We start from the raw sequence: 19,331 nt of genomic DNA on the forward strand, positions 1-19,331 counted from the left end.
CTCTCTCTTTACCTCTTTCTCGTTCCATCCTCAGGTCGGTTTTGGTCCATATCTGATACTAACTGAGGATCTGGATCGAGAAACTCATCCAGTGGCTCGAGTTAATGTACAATTATTGTCCATACGTATCAAAAGACGGAAAATTTTAAAGTCACAAAATAGATCTTTTTTAAATATAGGGTTGTAGAGAATGATGAGGCGGAACTTGTTTCTATTTTCTGTCTTTTTCGATCAGATGAGAATTTTTAATAATAAACTTGAAAAACTGAAAAAATCGGCCCTAAATTCAATAACTTTTTGAGAAATAAATCATCGTAAGTTGGACAAATATTATCTGAATTATTTGCAACTTTGATGAACACGCTAAATACACCCTAGCGATGCCTACAAACTGAAGATAAACGATAGCTCAGCTAGCACTCGCCACCATCAGGCAGCGTGCTAGCCGCTGGCGGCGTAGCCTATCTTCTTGTAAAATGGATATTTCCGTCACTTTTAACTGAATCAATCTGCAAATTTTCAAAAAACTTCCTCCAGCAATGACGAACAAATTTTTTACTGGAAGTTGTTTCAATTCTAAGGTTCCCTCGATATTTTTTGTCGGCGAATCTGAAAAACGAGGTTCCCAAGCTGTTTTAATTTGCCATTCACAATTATTGAACAATAGGCAATTTTCAGTTTCTTCTTTAGTTTTTAGGCATTGCTAGAGTATATTTAGTGTGTAGATCAAAGTTTTAAACAATTGCGATAATGTTTGCCAAACTAAAGATGATTTATTTTTTTAAAGTATTTGAATTTAGGACCGTATTTTTTCAGTTTTTCAAGCTTATTATTAAAAATACTCTTCTGATTTAAAAAAAAACGGAAAAAAGTTTCATATCACCATTCTTTAAAGGCCTATATTTAAAGAAGATCCATTTTCTGACTTCAAATTTCTATCCCCCGAGACGTTTGGACAATAATTTCACACGATCTTGAGCGCTACTGGGCGAGTTTCTGGATCCAGACCCTCAATTTTCTTAATGTCAACCATACAAATTTATAAACAATTTTTTTTTAATTTCTAAATTTCGCATGTTGGCTTTGAGTTGAATTTGCGAATAGTTTTTTAAGTGACGACCCTAAAAGTTTATAAACAAATTTTTGTTTTGTTTTTATGGAAAATTGTTATCCCATATGCTGATTTTGAGCCAAATTTAAGTCCATTTTGAGTATTCTTGTGTAATTATCTTGAGTAATCAAGTCGATTTCCCTAATATTATTTGGCCAGGCGCAGTGAACGGCAGACAACCACTTTATCGACTGCATAGGGTTTCCGACGAAACCCTGGAAATTATCCGATCTGTATTACTATATAGGATTTTTTCGGGCATCTGACTTCAAATTTGAAATCCAAAATAAAATAGCGGCTTAAATGTGGAGCCACAAAAAATGGGAAAAATGGTTCAAGAATTTACTTTCCTACCTTAAGGTAACTATGTTAAAATAAGTATGTATGTATTAGTACAAGTAATTTCTTGTACTAATTCAAATATACTTATATTTATAATGAAATTAATTCGGAATTTTAATATATAATCAGAATCATTATTATTACAGACTATATTCAGTTGTTGACAAAAATAAGAACGAAATCTTTCAATTGTTTAAGAGATTGTGATACTTCGGCGTGTGGTAAAGCGGGTTCAGTTCCCTCAGCTTTTTTCCCACGAAAATAAAAAAAAAATTAACTGAATTCAGAGGTCAGAGAATTGTAACTCAAATAACCTCAAAATACACACACAGATTAAATTTATAAAAATTAACGTTTTTTTGAATTAATCCACACAAAAAAGAGTCCGGGGATGTCCGTTAGCATGTTCGCTATCATGCCCCAAGTTTTTAAGACAAACTCTTTATTATTGTAGTAAAAAAGCCGAGGGAACTTACGCTGATAAAATCGACAATTTTCTAAGTATCACATGCCCAAGCACATGGGTGCTGCTATTTTTTTTATTATGTATTTAAATTTTAAATACACTGTTAAAAATAATATTAAATTTATTATACCCATATGTGTTAAAATTAATATATGAAGTATATGAAATCGCTATCACGAGCGCGTATATTAAATTTCATATACATTCATGTTACTCATTTACAAGAAAAATCATATAATTTCATTTTTCACAAATTTAAAATTAGTTTAGCTGTAATTTTCGATTCTAAATAATAAAACATGATACCTTCTTCTTGTTAACCAAAAATAAAATTGGATTAAAAGTCGAAAAGTTCAATTAAGCAAATAAATAACAGATTCAACCTACAAGTAATCGTATTCCCCTTAAATTTGGACCATTTAAAGCAAAATTAGGAAAAAATTTACCCGTACATTGCACTTTCATTTTAAATAACAACTGGGTCTACGAATTCTAGATTATTAATTTCATTGAGAATATTTAACAAGATTTTAAGAAATGAAAGCAGGTTGAGTTTTCACGCACATTGTTATACTGACCTTTATATTAAATTTAATACACATGTATATTAAATTCACTACACCAATCAGCGCCGGATTAACATTTTGCGGGGCCTGGGGCTAAACCTCGAAGGGGCCCTCTTAAGGGCAGAGAAAATCCCAATTTTGCTGTAAACTTTATTAATTTTCTGGGGTCAGGGGCCCCTTGGCCTCCTGGGGCCTGGGGCACCAGCCCCGCCGTGCCCCTTGGAAAATCTGACGCTGACACCAAATATGTTACATTTCAGTAGCGGTAGTGCATATTTGCTTCACACACATGTATATTAAACCTCATACAGATTTTTCTAACAGGGATATAAGAATAGCTTCTCGAAAAACCAATGTTTAATCAATTTCATTCAGATTAAATAATTTTTCGACTTTTGAGCATCATATTGGAGCCGACATTTTGTTTTTGAAAACTTAAATTTCTTGGACTAGGTTAATGCGTACATATAAATGGAGCATAATTTATCAAGTGTAACCACCTAAAAAAATAAAGTCGTTCGATTGAGCTCAAAGTTTGGCTGCTTATGTTCCTATTGGATGGCACTTCGTTTAAAGGGGTATTTTTAGAATTCCCATGGGAAGACACTTGTTCAAACGTATATAACTTTTTTGCCTTTCCATGAAGCAAAATAGGTATGTATGTGTAAAAACATATTTCTATTGTTTGTCAATTGCGGGGAAAACCTGACAAAAGTGAACAAAATTTCAACCAATCAAATTAATACCAAAAACTTCTTATTAAATTATGACTTAATTTTTACTGAAATTCTATTAGAAGCTGAATTACAGTCTAAAAATAGGTGAATTTTTTTAGTTGGAGTACTGCTTAATTTTCGATTCTGAGGAATAAATTACAAAGGAACTATAATTTGTAGGTTTTAATTTTCAAACTTCCTTTGATATTGACCAGCAAAAAAGAGTTCTTGAAAATTGACGAAAATTGACGTCGCTGACAGAAATCTAAAGTTTTTAACTTTAATGACCATACTTACGGTATAATAACTTGATATTTGAACAGATAAAACAATATCACAATCTAATTATATTAATTAGACGTAATTCAAGTTTAAAATAGATTGAATCTCCTAAATAAGTGAGGCCTGGCCAGGGGGGCAAGCCCGACGAAAATAATATTTACAAGTGCTTAGGTGATACACGTGTCACAAGTTTCGTCGATAAATGATCGGCAATATAAAACAACAACTTATCTTGTGGACTACATGGAAGAAACTATTATATACATGGACATAGGAAACAAGGGTTTAGGCATGCCATTGCGGGGGTGATGCAATGAGGGGGGAGGTCCGCCACCATCTGATGTCCCGCGACAAACATAGCAGCGCCCACATGTTTATATTTTCATGCATAGTTGGTCGGCAAAAACGCTCGTGCGCATAATCAAATAACACATCGTAAGATGGCGGCTCTCCCAACTCATGGAATTCTCCTCCCTCCCGTGGATTCAACGCCGCTCGCCCAAGTTAGGATGGCATGCCTAGTCCCTTGTTTCCTATGTCCATGATTAAATATTATTATTATCAATCCGGGCGGTATGCAGGTTTCTTTTATTGGTACGTTAGAAACATGGCGTAAAGTCCGTTTCTTGTAGAATAATGTCAACGAATAAGAGGTTATATTACAGCTATCTCTATTGTTATTCAAAATAACTTATTCTTCTTGTTGGATATATTTTAAGGTAATTTTTCCAGTACATAAAATACCACAAAAGCAAATCATCACATTTTCTTATCTTTAAACGTTTTGATTTTCATAAAGAGCTGCAGTCGGCTTTGCCCTCAGGTGAAGGGCAAAGCCGATGAAATACAGCTTGTTAGAAATAATTAAATTACCCAATCATTTTTTTCCATGTGAATAATACTTATAGAAATATGATATAAAATATAGTAGAACTCGAAATGAGAGAAAATGGATCAATTCAACATCTCATCAACTTTAAAAAAATCATTGATTGTTAACTGGTTGGCGCTGCCCCCCCTCTCCTTACCCTACTTTAAAATGTTCTTATAACTTAAGCTGTAACAACAAACGAAGAACCAATGCATCAAGTTTGAATGAAGCAGTGGATAAATTTGTTGCAGGAAGACATAACTACTGTATCAAAAATTACAACTGCATTTACATTTTCGTACATAGATGTCAATTTTTTTCCCACTACAAAGAATTTATTTACTTTTGGATACAAATTTGACGGCATGGAGTTTAGTAGTGTGAAAAGTAAAATTTTTATCAGTGCGATCCTTTAAAGTAAGTAGGTTCATGAATGTTTATTTCGAACATTTTTAAAATCTTTTTTCTAGTTTCTTGGCGTTAAAATTTCTCGCTTATCAATAACGTTAAAAAAGAAGGTACTTCATGTGATTAAAGTTGTAGCCTTTATTATCAAAAGAAGATACACTTCAAACCATACTCGTAGAAAAAGATGCTGATATTTCAGTTTAGCTTATTTTAACTTTAGTAACTTTTTCTACTGTGCGAAATCAGTAAAGATCTATTAAAATTTCAGAGAATGGACACTGATTTATATAACCAGAATTAGATCTAGGGTTTTCAGTGCACTGATTCAAATAAAAGTATCAGTATGTTTCGACAGTACAGTTTCTGTATAAGACACTGAAAATACTGACATACAGGCTTTTATAAAACGTAAAATTAAATCGCCATCAAGACTCGATATTCACTCACTGAGTTCTATGGCATCTATGGGTCAAAAATATAAATCTTTTTTCCCTAGGAATCAAAGAATAATGAGGAATTAAATTGTTTCTAATAGTAGATGGGCAAACATAATATAAACGCACATTTAAAAAAAATGAGTAAAATACAGTTTATAAATAAATTATTTAAACCATAAACATTGTAGGCTTATTGCGCACTACTTGACGCATTTCACATTTGACTATGCAAATAGAATAATTTCTCCCTATTTACAAATTACTAAAATTTGTATACGATTACATTATTTGTTAAAATTTTGTATGATTTTATTGTGTAACCAAAGTTCATCAGAAATATTAGTGGCAATATAATGTAGTAGCTAAATGCGATATCGGCATAGTTGCATTTTTGAGAATCACTTACATTACGCTTGTTTCAAATTACCGTTTTTTTGTCCACAAATGCCTTAAATTTGAACAAATAGCGAAAACTGGCAAAGTGTTTTCTAAAAACATAATTGCTCATAATTTTTTTTTTAAATAGTACAGGAAAAAACTATCTCTTTTCGCTTAAAAACGCCAATAATGTGCATTTGTTAATTTTTTTCAAAATCAATATATATAATTCATATCCTTATTTTTTCAGATAACGTCATTGGAAATATAATTTCAGAAAGGTCAGAAGAAAAAACGAGCTTTTTCGCTTGAAAACACCTTATATGTAAATATGTCTATTCAACTATTTTATAAAAAAAAATCCTAATTCTTAAAGAAATTTTCCAAACAACATTATAAGGAATGTAATTTCGGCAAGGTCGGAAAAAGAAACAATTTCTTTGCGCTTAAAAATGCCTAAAATGTGTAATTGTTTATATAAATTGTTTATAGAATTAATTAATAACATTCAATCTTAAATTATGATAGCCGCGTATCATTATTTGTTCATAAGAATTAGCTTCACAATTTAATAATTAGTTTTCTTTTACACGCCTCTGTGCATTGAATCCAAGCAACGGCAAGTATAAGAAAAAATTTTCTCTATAGGAGATGAGAAATATTTAAAAATCGACACTTTTTTTGCTGTTTGCAATAACATAACAATTAAACTAACAAAAAAATAAAAAAATCTACACTTGCCATTGCCTCAAAAATTTAGTTAAGAATTTTTCAAAAAAGAAATCTGCTAAATAATGTTAACACTATTTTTGGAACATTTGAGGTTTATTGATATTACATATATTGAGTTAAGAAAAAATCAAAAGTTCATTATTTTGGAGTTAAGGATTTTAAAAATCAGTTCTCATGTCCTGCAAAGCTCCATATTTTATTATTACACGATAAAATGAGAATATATTTTGCAACGCTGAGGCCATAATTAAATAAATCGTGAAAATAGTCATTTTCCCCATATTTTGAAATATTTTCATATGTTATCTATAGATATAGATACATGTTTAGAAGATTCTTGTACATGGGTCATCCACATGCCTTTTGGCTTCCTCATAGAAAAAACAGAAGCTAAACTTTACATCGATTTCCGACGAAAGATTCTCTGGAACAAAAATTAACTTCACAGTATGAACTTTACATAAATATCGGTTAAACTTCCTTTTATTTTTCCATGAAAAACACATGTTTTTTGTAAGATGCGAAGTTGGCTGAACAAAACTTTATCGCTCTGAAAAATTTCCTGCAACAAATTTTCTTCTGAGTTTTTTCTGTGCTAGCAGCTTTTAAACACAAAGAATATTCATATTTTCATAGAATATGAAAAAAGTCCACATGAACAGATAATACCGTGGGCGAGGGGGGGCCAAAAAGTTGAAAAAATCGTCCACGTGGTATGGTTACTTGGAAAACGGGGTGAACATTTAACTGGAGAAATAATTTCGTGCAACGGCATGAGAGGTAGAATTTTCTTGCATATACTACTGAATTATAATAGAATATGGGTAATTTTAAATTTTCTTCGGAATTTTTGTCCCACTGAATAATAATGTGCCTTGAAGCTTTCAATATCGGATTGATTTTTTTTTAAACGGCATCCTAAGGTATAGGAATTATGAACGAAAATCCAGACTATACGAATAGCTGTTTATGCGGCATGTGCATAAACCAAATTATTTTGGTCGAGGATGATTTTTGTTACCGAGAACCATCGGTGAGCCGAAGGCGAAGCTACAGTGGGACTTCTGGGCCGTGTCGAAAGTTGAAAATCGAACTGCCCACTTTTTTTAACGTGTGGAGATAGAAGAGAGGTCCGTTCGACTTTCGACTTGGAAACGGCTCTGAGTTCCTTCTGCTGAAGGCTAACAAGTGGGTCTGATCCTATTCGGATGTTATCACTGACGGCACGGCGCGGCGAAACAGGCCGCCCCGCCATTGCCAGGGTTAGGAATGTGCAATGACGGTCACATGACTTTGGCCGAAATCTGACGATCACAATCGTCATACATGGTCCGCATTATTTTACAAGAGAAGTAAACAAAAATAATAAAGTGTAGGTGTCCCTTGCATTCGCAACATTTTGAACTTGTAATTGGTGAAGAAATAAAAAAGTAAGAAATAAATGGAAAATAAGCATTTAAGCATTTATGTACAGTGATTGTATACAATCAATTTTTTCGCGTAAAAAATCAATTAAAATAATTAAACATCTAAATGTTAACTCCAAATATGCAAATTATCTAAAATTTGTTGCTAGTTTGAAGATAAATATATAAATTAACCTCTTTCTAGGAGTTTTTTATTTCAATATATTTAATACCTATATTAATGTACTGTATACTAATTTACTGTATATTAATTTACATAGTAGATTGTTATAGTACGCTTTAAATTATTAGAAAATTTCAAAAAATATAATCTCGTAATAAGTAGCTATTATGAACTTAAAATTTATATATATAACGTAATTTTCACCAACCAATTTTTACATTCTCATCAGAGAAGGTATTAGATTTGTGAAAATTTGACCCCCCCCCCCAATTTTGGTCAAATGTCCACGTTTTGAGTACACTCGTTTAGTGTCCTAAACTAAAGGTCAAGTTCGATAGCCAGTCATTTTGGACATAACATTCAAAAAGTCAGCCCATTTTGAATATTTTTAGGCCAATTTTTTCAAAATTCAAAAATTTTCTGTACGGATGTTTATAGTGTTCAAAAAGTTTAACAATTTATCCTGATGACTTTTTTGATAAAACCAAAAGTTACCAGAGTTAAAGCATTTACAAAATTTCACAAAACACACGCAAATGAACCTTTTAAGCCAAATAACGGACGATATAAAAAAGGCAAGAAAAGAAAAAGCTCCATTTCTAAATGCCCTACAAGAATATCATAACAACTTTTTGAATTTTCTTGAAAATTCAAAGATTCAAATTTTGACAGCATAGAAAATAATGGATAATAAAAAAATTACATATTCTCATGCAATAATTTTACAGTATTTCAAAGATTCTCAAATATATAAATGCGTTTTCAAAAAAATATATACACACACACACACATATATATATATATATATATATATATATGTATATTTTATATATATATTGTTTCGGTTTTGATTCCTCTAGAATCAAACCGAAGGGCTTATGACAAAGCCATCGAACGCGTCCTCGGCTTGCGGATATAGGGTTCCTGCACCAAGGGTTTCTGCTGAATATGGTTACAAAAATAAATAGACAGTCGCGGACAATTGTCCAGGGGTGCTCCCAAAGGAATTAACGCCCAAGCGGAGGTGTGAAAACAGTGCCGAAGGCTGAATGGCACCTGGGTGAGGTGTCTAGAACGGTGACTCTGAGATACCGGGCGACCTCTCAGAGTACGCAGCCTTATCCTTGCATGCGGGGCTCTACAAGGATGGACGATCCTCTTTCCCTGGCTTCTCGTGGGAATAACAATGACAACTCCAAACATGGTTGTAGTAAGTGCGGTTCAAAACAACAGAACGCGCAGGGCTCCCGACAATGGGTCAGCCAACAATGCCGACCACTCTAGAGCTGGGGAGCCAATGAAAATGGATTCAAAGCGACGGATCAACGGAATCTCGGGACGTTTAGGTTGGATGGAGCGACTAAATCACGACTTGCTAGAGTGCCACGATAGGAGCGTGGCCCCTGAACGAGGTTATATGGCACGGCTGCATGCTTTATGGTGCGAGAAACACCCAGAGCTATCTCATTTTTCGAAGCAATGTTTGCGAAACCATGCCGAACTACTCCGAAAAAGAGGCTATTTAAGCGGAACGCCTACTCTAACACAGCTAGAACAAGCCGGCAACAGAGAAAGAGAGGCGACACTAAGACTAACCGCGGGCAGGCATCCAATAGAGGAAGAGCGATGCTTTATGACCTGGAGAAATATGAACACCAAGGTTTCTCTCAAGCCTAAAGATCTGGCTGAAATGGATGACGAGCTTCGTGAACATTTTTCCGAAGAATCCGACCTCTGGGCTATCAATTATTGTGTGTATAATGCAGCGAGAGCTTAAGCCGACGGGAACCGTAAAACAAAACCAACAGTTGATCATAAGACCAAAAGATGAATGCATCAACTTGCCATAAAGATAGGCTGAGCAAGACACTATGCGTCCCGCATTCAGTTTGTGATTAACTACATCACATCTGGCAGGAATTTTACCGCGAAGGTTCGAAAGTTAGCGTGCGAACTCCGGACCCGTTATCACACACTTAACAAGTCGAAGCTGCTGACCATCAGGCAGAATATTGTTGAGAGAACAGTTTCTCTTTAATCAATCTCGACTCTTCCAAGACCCTCCAATTACTGCCCACCACCCGTTCAAACCAGAGAAGGTCAAAGTATTTTGGAGAAAAGGCTGCGAAGTGCAGCATAGACTGGACGAAGACTCAGAAAATATAAATAGCTTCAAGGAGCTGTGTGATGCCCTCATAACACCTGATCAAGAATGCCCACCCATCACTAACGAGGAGGTGAAAAAAGTATTAAGAGGGATGAAGAACTATTTCGCACCGAGAACAGATTGTATCAAAACCTTCTGGTGGAAAAAGTGTCCTTCAACCCATCAGCATTTGGCCCGCATTTTCACCTCATATTCAAAGTTGGAAGAGACGATCTTGGAGTGGTTGGTGGAAGGGCGCACAATACTCCTACCGAAAATAGGCAACTTAGCTGACCCGAAGAATTACAGGCCAATCACTTGTCTGAACACACTGTATAATATATTCATAGCTATCCTAAATGATAGGATTGTTCGGGCAATTGAACCTGTGTGGCAAGAAATGTATGAACAACGAAGCTCAAAGAAAGGCGTAGCGGGATGTCGGGAGAACCTGCTCACCGATAGATGTGTCTGCAAAGATGCCGCATTCTACCAGCGTGACCTATCGATGGCCTGGATTGATTATCGGAAAGCTTTCGATTCGACCTCCCATAGACTTATCATCTCTCTTTTGGAAATCTTAAAGGTTCATCCGCAAATAGTTAGGTGCATAGAGAGATTGATGCCGCTTTGGAAAACCAGATTTACTATCTTATCTGGAAAAAATCGTGTGACAACTAACAAGGTCACATTTCAGAGAGGTGTCTTTCAGGGCGACACCATAAGCCCACTCCTCTTTTGCCTTACATTATTGCCAGTATCTCTAGCACTTTGTGCTGGAGAGACTTATACATACATTGGCGTGCCACAGGGCCGCATTCAGGATGTTACATCTATAAAGGATACTCTCCGAAGCAGATACAAACGTCTCATCCGGAAAACTTGGTCTTCCGAACTGTCGGCGAGGAACAAAGTATCTGCAACGAAAATTCTTGCCGTCCCGGTAGTACTTTATTCATTTGGAGTAGTTCCATGGACGAAGAACGAGCTCAGAACCCTTGATATCGCAACAAGAAAGGTTATGCACATGAACAAAAGCATGCATCTTAAGTCTTCTGTTTCGCGACTGTACATTGCACGCCGTCAAGGTGGTCGTGGAATATTGAGTCTTGAATGTATTAACAACAGGATTATTCTGGTTGCAGCACATACAGTCGCAAATGGAAGAGAACCTCTTCTTAAAATGGTCAGGAATCATAAAGAAGTGGGCAAAGGAACGTTTCCGTACAAAGCAGCGGAGGAGGCTGCTGAAAAACTTGGACTTAACTTCAGTATTAGGGGTGAGCAAAATTCATCAAATCTTATCTATCTCGAGTTTCCACTCCTGAAAGCCCGGATTAAGAAAGCACAAGAGAAAAACTTCCGTGAACAGCTCGTCGATAAGAGGATGCACGGTATCTTCCACAGAAATGTGGAGGATCGGTCAATGTCGTGTGAGCTAACGTTTGCGTTCCTTAAATCGCCCAGATTGAAGTCTCGTACGGAGGTTTTCATTTTGGCATGCCAAGACGGTGTCATTTCCACCTTAACATACCGTCGCCACATTTTGAGCCAAGACATTCCCGATGATAGCAGCAGGGCGTGACATGCACACTCCGAGCATTTGGCTCACATACTATCTAGTTGTCCAACTCATGCGGGAACGACCTACATCCAAAGGCACAATGCGGCACTAAGAGTGCTTTATTACCATCTCTATCACTTTTACGGCATTAACCTTAATATCACTCGTCTAAACGCTCCGAAAGAAATCGAGTCAATTTTCGAGAATGGGAAGTGCCGCATATACTGGAACTTTATATTCTCGACAATTGTTTCTGTTGCACACACGAGGCCTGACATGGTTCTTCTTGACTTCGAGAAACGAACCATGTTCGCTATCGAATTTTCGGCACCAGCTGACAAAAACATGATAGCCGAGGAGAATGAAAAGAAAGAGAGGTATAGAGTCCTTTTAAGTGAGCTGCAACGATTGTACCCAAAATATTCTGTTAAACTAATCGCCCTTGTCATCGGCGCTCTTGGAGGTGCCAAATTTTCACTCGTTAATAGCCTGAGAAGCATCCCTGCGTGTCAACAATATGCTAAAAAACACATCGCTCCGTGTTCTCAGGGTGCACGAAACTTTTGTTGGATCGTCGTATTGATTCCTTTAAAGACTGTAACCACCTATCTCACGGTCGTAAGACGTGGTTGTGGCTGAAATTTTACCGCGATTTCGCTGGGAGCAGGTGCAATTTTTCAGATTAGCACCCCCTCCCAGTGAAATCCTGCCGTTGTCCTTAAGACAAATTTTTAATATATACAGGGTGATTTTTTTAACTTGTAACTTTTGATTCATACAATTTTTTCACCCGAAATCAGTCCAAGGCTATTTGAAGGCAACCCCCGACACTGGACTTAAGGCAAGAGTTTGGTGTATTCGATTTTTGCATAGTATTTTCGATAGATAAAATCATAAATGTTGTTCAAGGAATGATGGTTACCGAACCCGTTTCTGTTTTTAAGATAAAAAAAAGTATGCCACAGCTCCATTTGATCTATTTATTTTTTCGAAAGGCTTCAGGTTTCAGAGAGTCAGGGTGAGAACTGGGACCCTTTGAAATTTTAGGGAAATGTACTGAAAATAAGTTTTTTAAATATCTCGTTTTATGTTCATGTATATATCGCGGTAAACATGTTCACAAGTTTGAGCGCGTATAGGGTGGCCCAGGGTTTATTTATTCAAGAAATCGGAGAAAAAAGTGGCTAGTTCCGAGGTTGATAGCATTGGACCTTGTAGGGCTAGAGCCTTTTTTTTATTTTAATTTACAAGGAATTTATTCGAGTTTTACTCATCTGCAGACAATTTTATGTGAGGTGCACAAATACAAATTTAAAAATTTGGAGAAAAACTGGAAAGTACTATTTTTCCGCGGAAAATCGAAAAAAGGGCATAGATATGTCGGAAACTATCATAGCTACAATACCTCATTCTAGTTAGTTTTTTGCAGATTTTTTTCTTCTATTTTGTACTTGTAGAGTATTTGTAGAACAGTCAATGATTTTTTTAAAGTTAATGAGATGTTAAATTGATCCATTTTTTCTCATTTAGAGTCCTACATTACTTTATATCATATTTCTATAAGTATTAATCCATGGAAAAACAATGATTTGGTAATTTAATTATTTCTAACAAGCTGTATTTCGTCGGCTTTGATTTCTCACCTGAGGGCGAAGCCGAATGCAGCTTTTTATGAATTTCAAAACATTTAAAGATAAGAAAATGTGATGATTTGCTTCTGTGGTATTTTATGTACTGCAAAAATTACCTTAAAATATATCCAACATAAAGAATAAGTTATTTTGAATAACAATAGAGATAGCTGTAATATAACCTCTTATTCGTTGACATTATTCTACTAGAAACGGACTTTACGCCATGTTTCTACCGTACCAATAAAAGAAACCTGCATAACGACCGGAATGATAATAATAATATTTAATAGTTTCTTCCATGTAGCCCACAAGATAAGTTGCTGTTTTACATTGCCGATCGTTTATCGACGAAACTTGTGACACATGTAACCTAAGCACTTGTAAATATTATTTCCGTCAGGCCTGCCCCCTTGGCCAGGCCTCACTTATTTATGAGATTTAATTTATTTTGAACTTGAATTACGTCTGATTAATATAATTAGATTGTGTGATATTGTTTTATCTGTCCAGATAACAAGTTTTATACCGTAAGTATGGTCATTAAAGTTGAAAACTTTATATTTCTGTCAGCGAAACTTCCAGTTTTTCGTGGTAAAAACTGTTTTCTGTATAACTTTTCTTTTTCAACGTCAATTTTCAAGATTTTAGTAAGTAACACTATCTCTCTGGTAAAATAGATTTATTTGATGCAAAGTAGAACTAAAATTGTTAAATAATAGCCATGCTATAAGGAAAATCACCTTTGTCTCACTGGTTGGCGATGCCCCCTCCTCCCCTTACCCTAAGCCTATTTTTTTACTTGAAGATAAATTTGAGCATATTATTAATTTCAATAAGATCCCTTTAACTCTAGAGAAGATCATTTTCTTTAAAAAAAAACTCTTTTTTTCTGTTCAATATCAAAGGAACTTTGAAAATTAAAACCTACAAATTATAGTTTCTTTTCATTTATTCTGCAGAATCGAAAATTAAGCAGTACTCCTACTAAAAAAATGCACCCATTATCAGACTGTAATTCAGCTTCTCATAAAATTTCAGTTTAAATTAAGTCATAATTTAATAAGAAGTTTTTAGTATTAATTTGATTGGTTGAAATTTTGTTTCACTTTTGTCAGGTTTTCCCTGCAGTTGCAAAAAATAGAAATATTTTTTTACACGTACATACCTATTTTGCTTTATGGAAAGGGAAAAAAGTTATATACATTTGAAAAACTGGCTTCCATGAGAATTCTAAAAATAACCCCCCCCCCCTTCTACTTCAGCAAATATTTCTCAAAACGAAAACGACTTTTTAAACGAAGTGCCATCCAATAGGATATAAGCAGCCGAACTTTGAGCTCAATAGAACGACTTTATTTTCTTAGGTGGATACACTTGATAAATTATGCTCCATTTAAATGTACGCATAAATCTAGTCCAAGAAATTCAAGTTTTCTAAAACAAAATGTCGGCTCCAATATGACGTTCAAAACTCGAAAAATGATTTAATCTGAATGAAATTGATTATACATTGGTTTTTCGAGAAGCTATTCTTATATTTAAAATTAAAATACATAATAAAAAATAGCAGCACCAATGTGCTTGGGCATGTGATGTTTAGAAAATTGTCGATTTTATAATTTATTTGATGCAAACTAGAACTAAAATTGTTATATAATAGCCATGCTATGAGGAAAACCACCTTTGCCCCACTGGTGGGCGCTGCCCCCCTCCCCTCACCCAATGTGCTTGACACGATATATTAAATAAAAATCTGATTCTTTAGGGCGTGCTCTTATAATTTCAGAGGGGATTCTTGCCCTGTCCCGCGAACGCAGGCCTTTTTTAATGCTAAAATAATGGGGTTAAGCAGAACAAAGTTATCCTGAACTTATGTAGCTAGAGATGTCACCACGATGAAAATGACAACGAAGTAAAGCACAAAATTAAATTTTGCAGGAGACAGCATCCAAGAAAAACTTCAAAAACTTTTTGAATGTTTTTTTTTTTAACATAAAGAAAATCACACGAAAAATAAATATAAGTGGGAGTTTAACAACGCTTACTGTTTGCAAATGTCTGCAGGGTATATTCTACGGAAATATTAATACATATACTGCCTGATTGATAATTCGCCTTCATGACATATAAAAAAGAAGTTCATTAAACTGATTAAACGTATAATTTTCTAATGTAGGCCGAAAATGATGGAAATCGGTATTTCCCGAGTTGTTTTGCAAATATGCTGCTTAATATTTCAGTTTTTGTTAACGTAATCTGCAAAAAGGATTATTAGATTAATCATTTCCGAATACAAGTCACGAATTGTGAAAAAAGAACTGTGAAAAAAGAACTGTTAAATTATGTTCTTCTTTATTTTTTAGGACACCACAAAATTTTATTGTTAAGAAAAAAAACAATCTTAAAATCTTTTGTCAATATTTTCGCAAAAATCTTGGAAATACGGCGAGATAAAAAAAAGTGTCAAGAGACATTTTTTTTAGAACAGATTCGATCTAGAAAAAAATTTCGAAAAAGGACGATAAATTATATCAGAAACAGAAAGAAAACTACGAATACCTATACTATATTAAAAAATATTAAATTTCTCAGAATATCACCAAAATTTCTTCAAATCCACACAAAAATAAATGCATTTTTTTGTTTTAAAAAAACTGATATTTAGAGGTCTTTCAAGCCCCATGAAGTTTATCACTTATTTCCCATAAGAAAAAAAGACGTTTTTGTACATCCTTTTCAGAATCCTCAATATTATCTCAATGGAACTGAAACTTAACAGTGCTCTTCAAAATTAGCCATAAAATACGAATAAAATAGCGTGTTTAAATATCAACATCATAAATCTGTTTTATAGGGTCCCAAAAACCCCCCATAAGTGAAAAAATGTATTTTGTGAGTTTTTTACTCCTAGTATGAACTTTTTTGACGTTTTTCAAATACAAATTGTTTCTAGCACATAAAAGACCATTTCATACTGATAATTAGATGTTCACATAAATTCTTTAAACAATTTGTTATTGTTTTTAGCAATTTTCTCGTAGAATGAATTCACTTTTAGTCAAATTTTCAATTAAGATACGTTATGTAATTAAATAGAGTCAAGAAAATTAATTATTTAAACAATTTATTATCATTATTAATAATATTACATTTGAATAATTCTAGAAAGATGCCGTTTTTTTTTTAATTCTGGCTTTTTGTCCAATTTTCAATAGGAGTGAAGTAAGAATGAATTCAAGTTATAAAAAATAATTTTTAAAACAATTTATTATCATTGTTAATAATATTCTCTTTGCTTAATTGGTAGAATATTTGCAGTTTCTTCTGAATTTTTCATCTGTTTATCTATTTTTCATTACCTTTCTTTTATTTTTTACTTAGTGACATAATAATTAATAAAAGTTAAGAAAAAAGTTGTTTAAATAATTTTAAATTGTTTATAACTATCTTTTCTTTTTCAGTTTTCGCCAGACACTTTCTGGCATTTATCTAAGAAAAGATCGTTAAAACAGTATAAAATTGTTTAAATAACTTTTTTGATCAATTTCATTAATCATTACCTCACTAAGTGAAAAAGGGACAGAAAGGTAAAAATTGATGAGAAACCGCAACTATCAGGTAACATTACAGATAAAGATAGTCATAAACAATAATAATTTGTTTAAACAATTATTTTTGCTAAATTTAATTAATTATTAAGTCACGCATAATGAAATATAGATAAACAGTTGAAAATTTTAGAAAAAACCGCAACATTCTACCAATTAAGTAAAGAGAATATTATAAACAATGACAATAAATTGTTTAAACAATTATTTTTCTTAGCTTTAATTCATTATTACCTAACTTTAATTGCAAATTGGACAAAAAGCCAGAAATTTTAGAAAAAAGCGCATCATTCTAGCATTATTGAAATGTAATGTTATTAATAATGATGAAAAATTGTTTAAACAATTAATTTTCTTGACTCCAATTAATGACATAACTTATCTTAATTGTAAATTTGACTAAAAGTGAATTCTTTTTAAACTACAATTTTGTAGCATTTTTCTAAGAGAATATTATTTAAAAAAATAATTAATTGTTTAAACAATCACTCTTGTTAGAATTGATGAACTATCACTTTCCTCTAATTAAAAATTGGACAAAAAGTGGAAAATTTCTAAAAAAACCTCGCTCTTTTCTAACTCCATTCTATGAAAAAATTGCTAAAAACAATAAATTGTTTTAAGAATTTATGTGAACATCTAATTACCGGTATGAAGTGGTCTTTTATGTGCAGGAAACAATTTGCATTTAAAAAACTGCAAAGAAGGTCATAATTAGCCCCAAAAATTCGTAAAATCCATTTTTTCACTTATAGGGTTTTTTCGGGACCCTGTAAAACAAACCTATGGTATTGATAATCGAAAAGTGATATTTTATTCGTATTTTAGGGCTAATTGTGAAGAGAAATGTTGAGTTTCAACTCGATTGAAGTAATATTGAGGATTCTGAATAAGATTGGCAAAAAAATTTTTATTCTTATGGGAAATACGCGTTAAACTTCAATGTACTTTTTTCAAAACAAAAATAATGCATTTATTTTTGTGTGGATTCGAACAAATTTCTGGGGTGTCCCCGTAAAAATTCGAAAAAAAAAAAATTTTTTGGAACACTCTAATATACAATTTCGGAAAATCCCACAAACATGATTCACTGTAGTCAAGAAATTCCGAATCATAATAATCGGAATAACTTTGTACTTGAAAAATTACTGAACTAGTTACGATGTGGAGTATATAAGAACAATTCTGGGAATTAACAATAACAATAAAAAAAACTTGCGCGCTATATGTCTAAACACCAGTGCTACAGGAATATACTTCCAAGCCAAGTACATCCTTTTTAGGTGTTTTTGAAAAGAATTCTCGAAAATATTAACATTGTAGACAATAAATAAACAAAGTAAATTTTTAAGAATTTTGTTATTGGTCAAGTGATCTACATGTATATTATGTACAATCACGAACAAAATATTCTTAAAAATAGTTTCAGAAACAGAATGCATCAACAATAAGCTGCTTTTGCTTGGAGTGTTTTATTTATCGCCATTTATTAACGTATGCATATATCTGCATATATAGAGTATAAATAGACGAAATTTGAACGAAGTGGAACGTAGTTGCTGCACTCTGTCTTCGAAAACTATTGTTAGATTATTTTCTTTGGGAAAATGTAACATGTGGTCCATGTAATTTTAGAGAAGGCCAGGAAGAGCCCATGATGGTAGAAGAATGTCGAAATTCAATTGTAGAAAATCGATGCCTACAAAAATATCTGGTTGAGCTTACCAGAGCATTTGTTTAAGTTTACCAGAATATCTGGTTATGATGACCAGAACGTTGTATTTTTAAGCTACCAGAAAACTGTCTAGTAAACATTTCTAGTTAACTTTACCACATATTCTGATTAAATTTACCCATATTTCTGGTAAAATTAACCAGAAACTTCTGATACCTTTACACAGAGTTTATAGTAAAGGTATATTCAACACTTTATTTTAGTTCATTTAACTAGCTCCCAGTAGGTATATATATAACCATAAAACACAAAAAAAATTTCCTTGCTTTTTTTCTTCATTTTCCTCATAGCCGAAAAAGATATCCTATTTCCTTGAGAATGAGCGATCTCGATAAGAAAAGAGAAAGCAATGGCTGAAGTCTGAGAATATTTTTCAATTGTGAGAAGGGTCGCAAGTGACATGAAAGGGTCAGCACTAAAGATATGAAATAGGATTTTCTGATATTATTTATATACCATTTGTCAAATTTTGAATAAAAAAATGATCCAAACCTTAATATTATTATTACATAAAATGTTAATAATAAAACTTTCATTAAAAAGTTAATAATCTTACAAAAGTATTCACTTTTTCAAATAATTTTTAAAATAATGAAAAGCAAATGTTTTCCTCAACCAATTTAGACCCTAACAACGGGTATCGGAGTTTCGATATAAACGGTCGGATTTTTCCTGCAAATGTAGACTAGAATGGTCCAAATTTGTATGCACCTGTAAGAAGTGAACCTTCGATGTTTGGTGATCG

This window comes from Belonocnema kinseyi, chromosome 5, assembly GCF_010883055.1.
Source record: "Belonocnema kinseyi isolate 2016_QV_RU_SX_M_011 chromosome 5, B_treatae_v1, whole genome shotgun sequence".
Classification (NCBI taxonomy): domain Eukaryota; kingdom Metazoa; phylum Arthropoda; class Insecta; order Hymenoptera; family Cynipidae; genus Belonocnema; species Belonocnema kinseyi.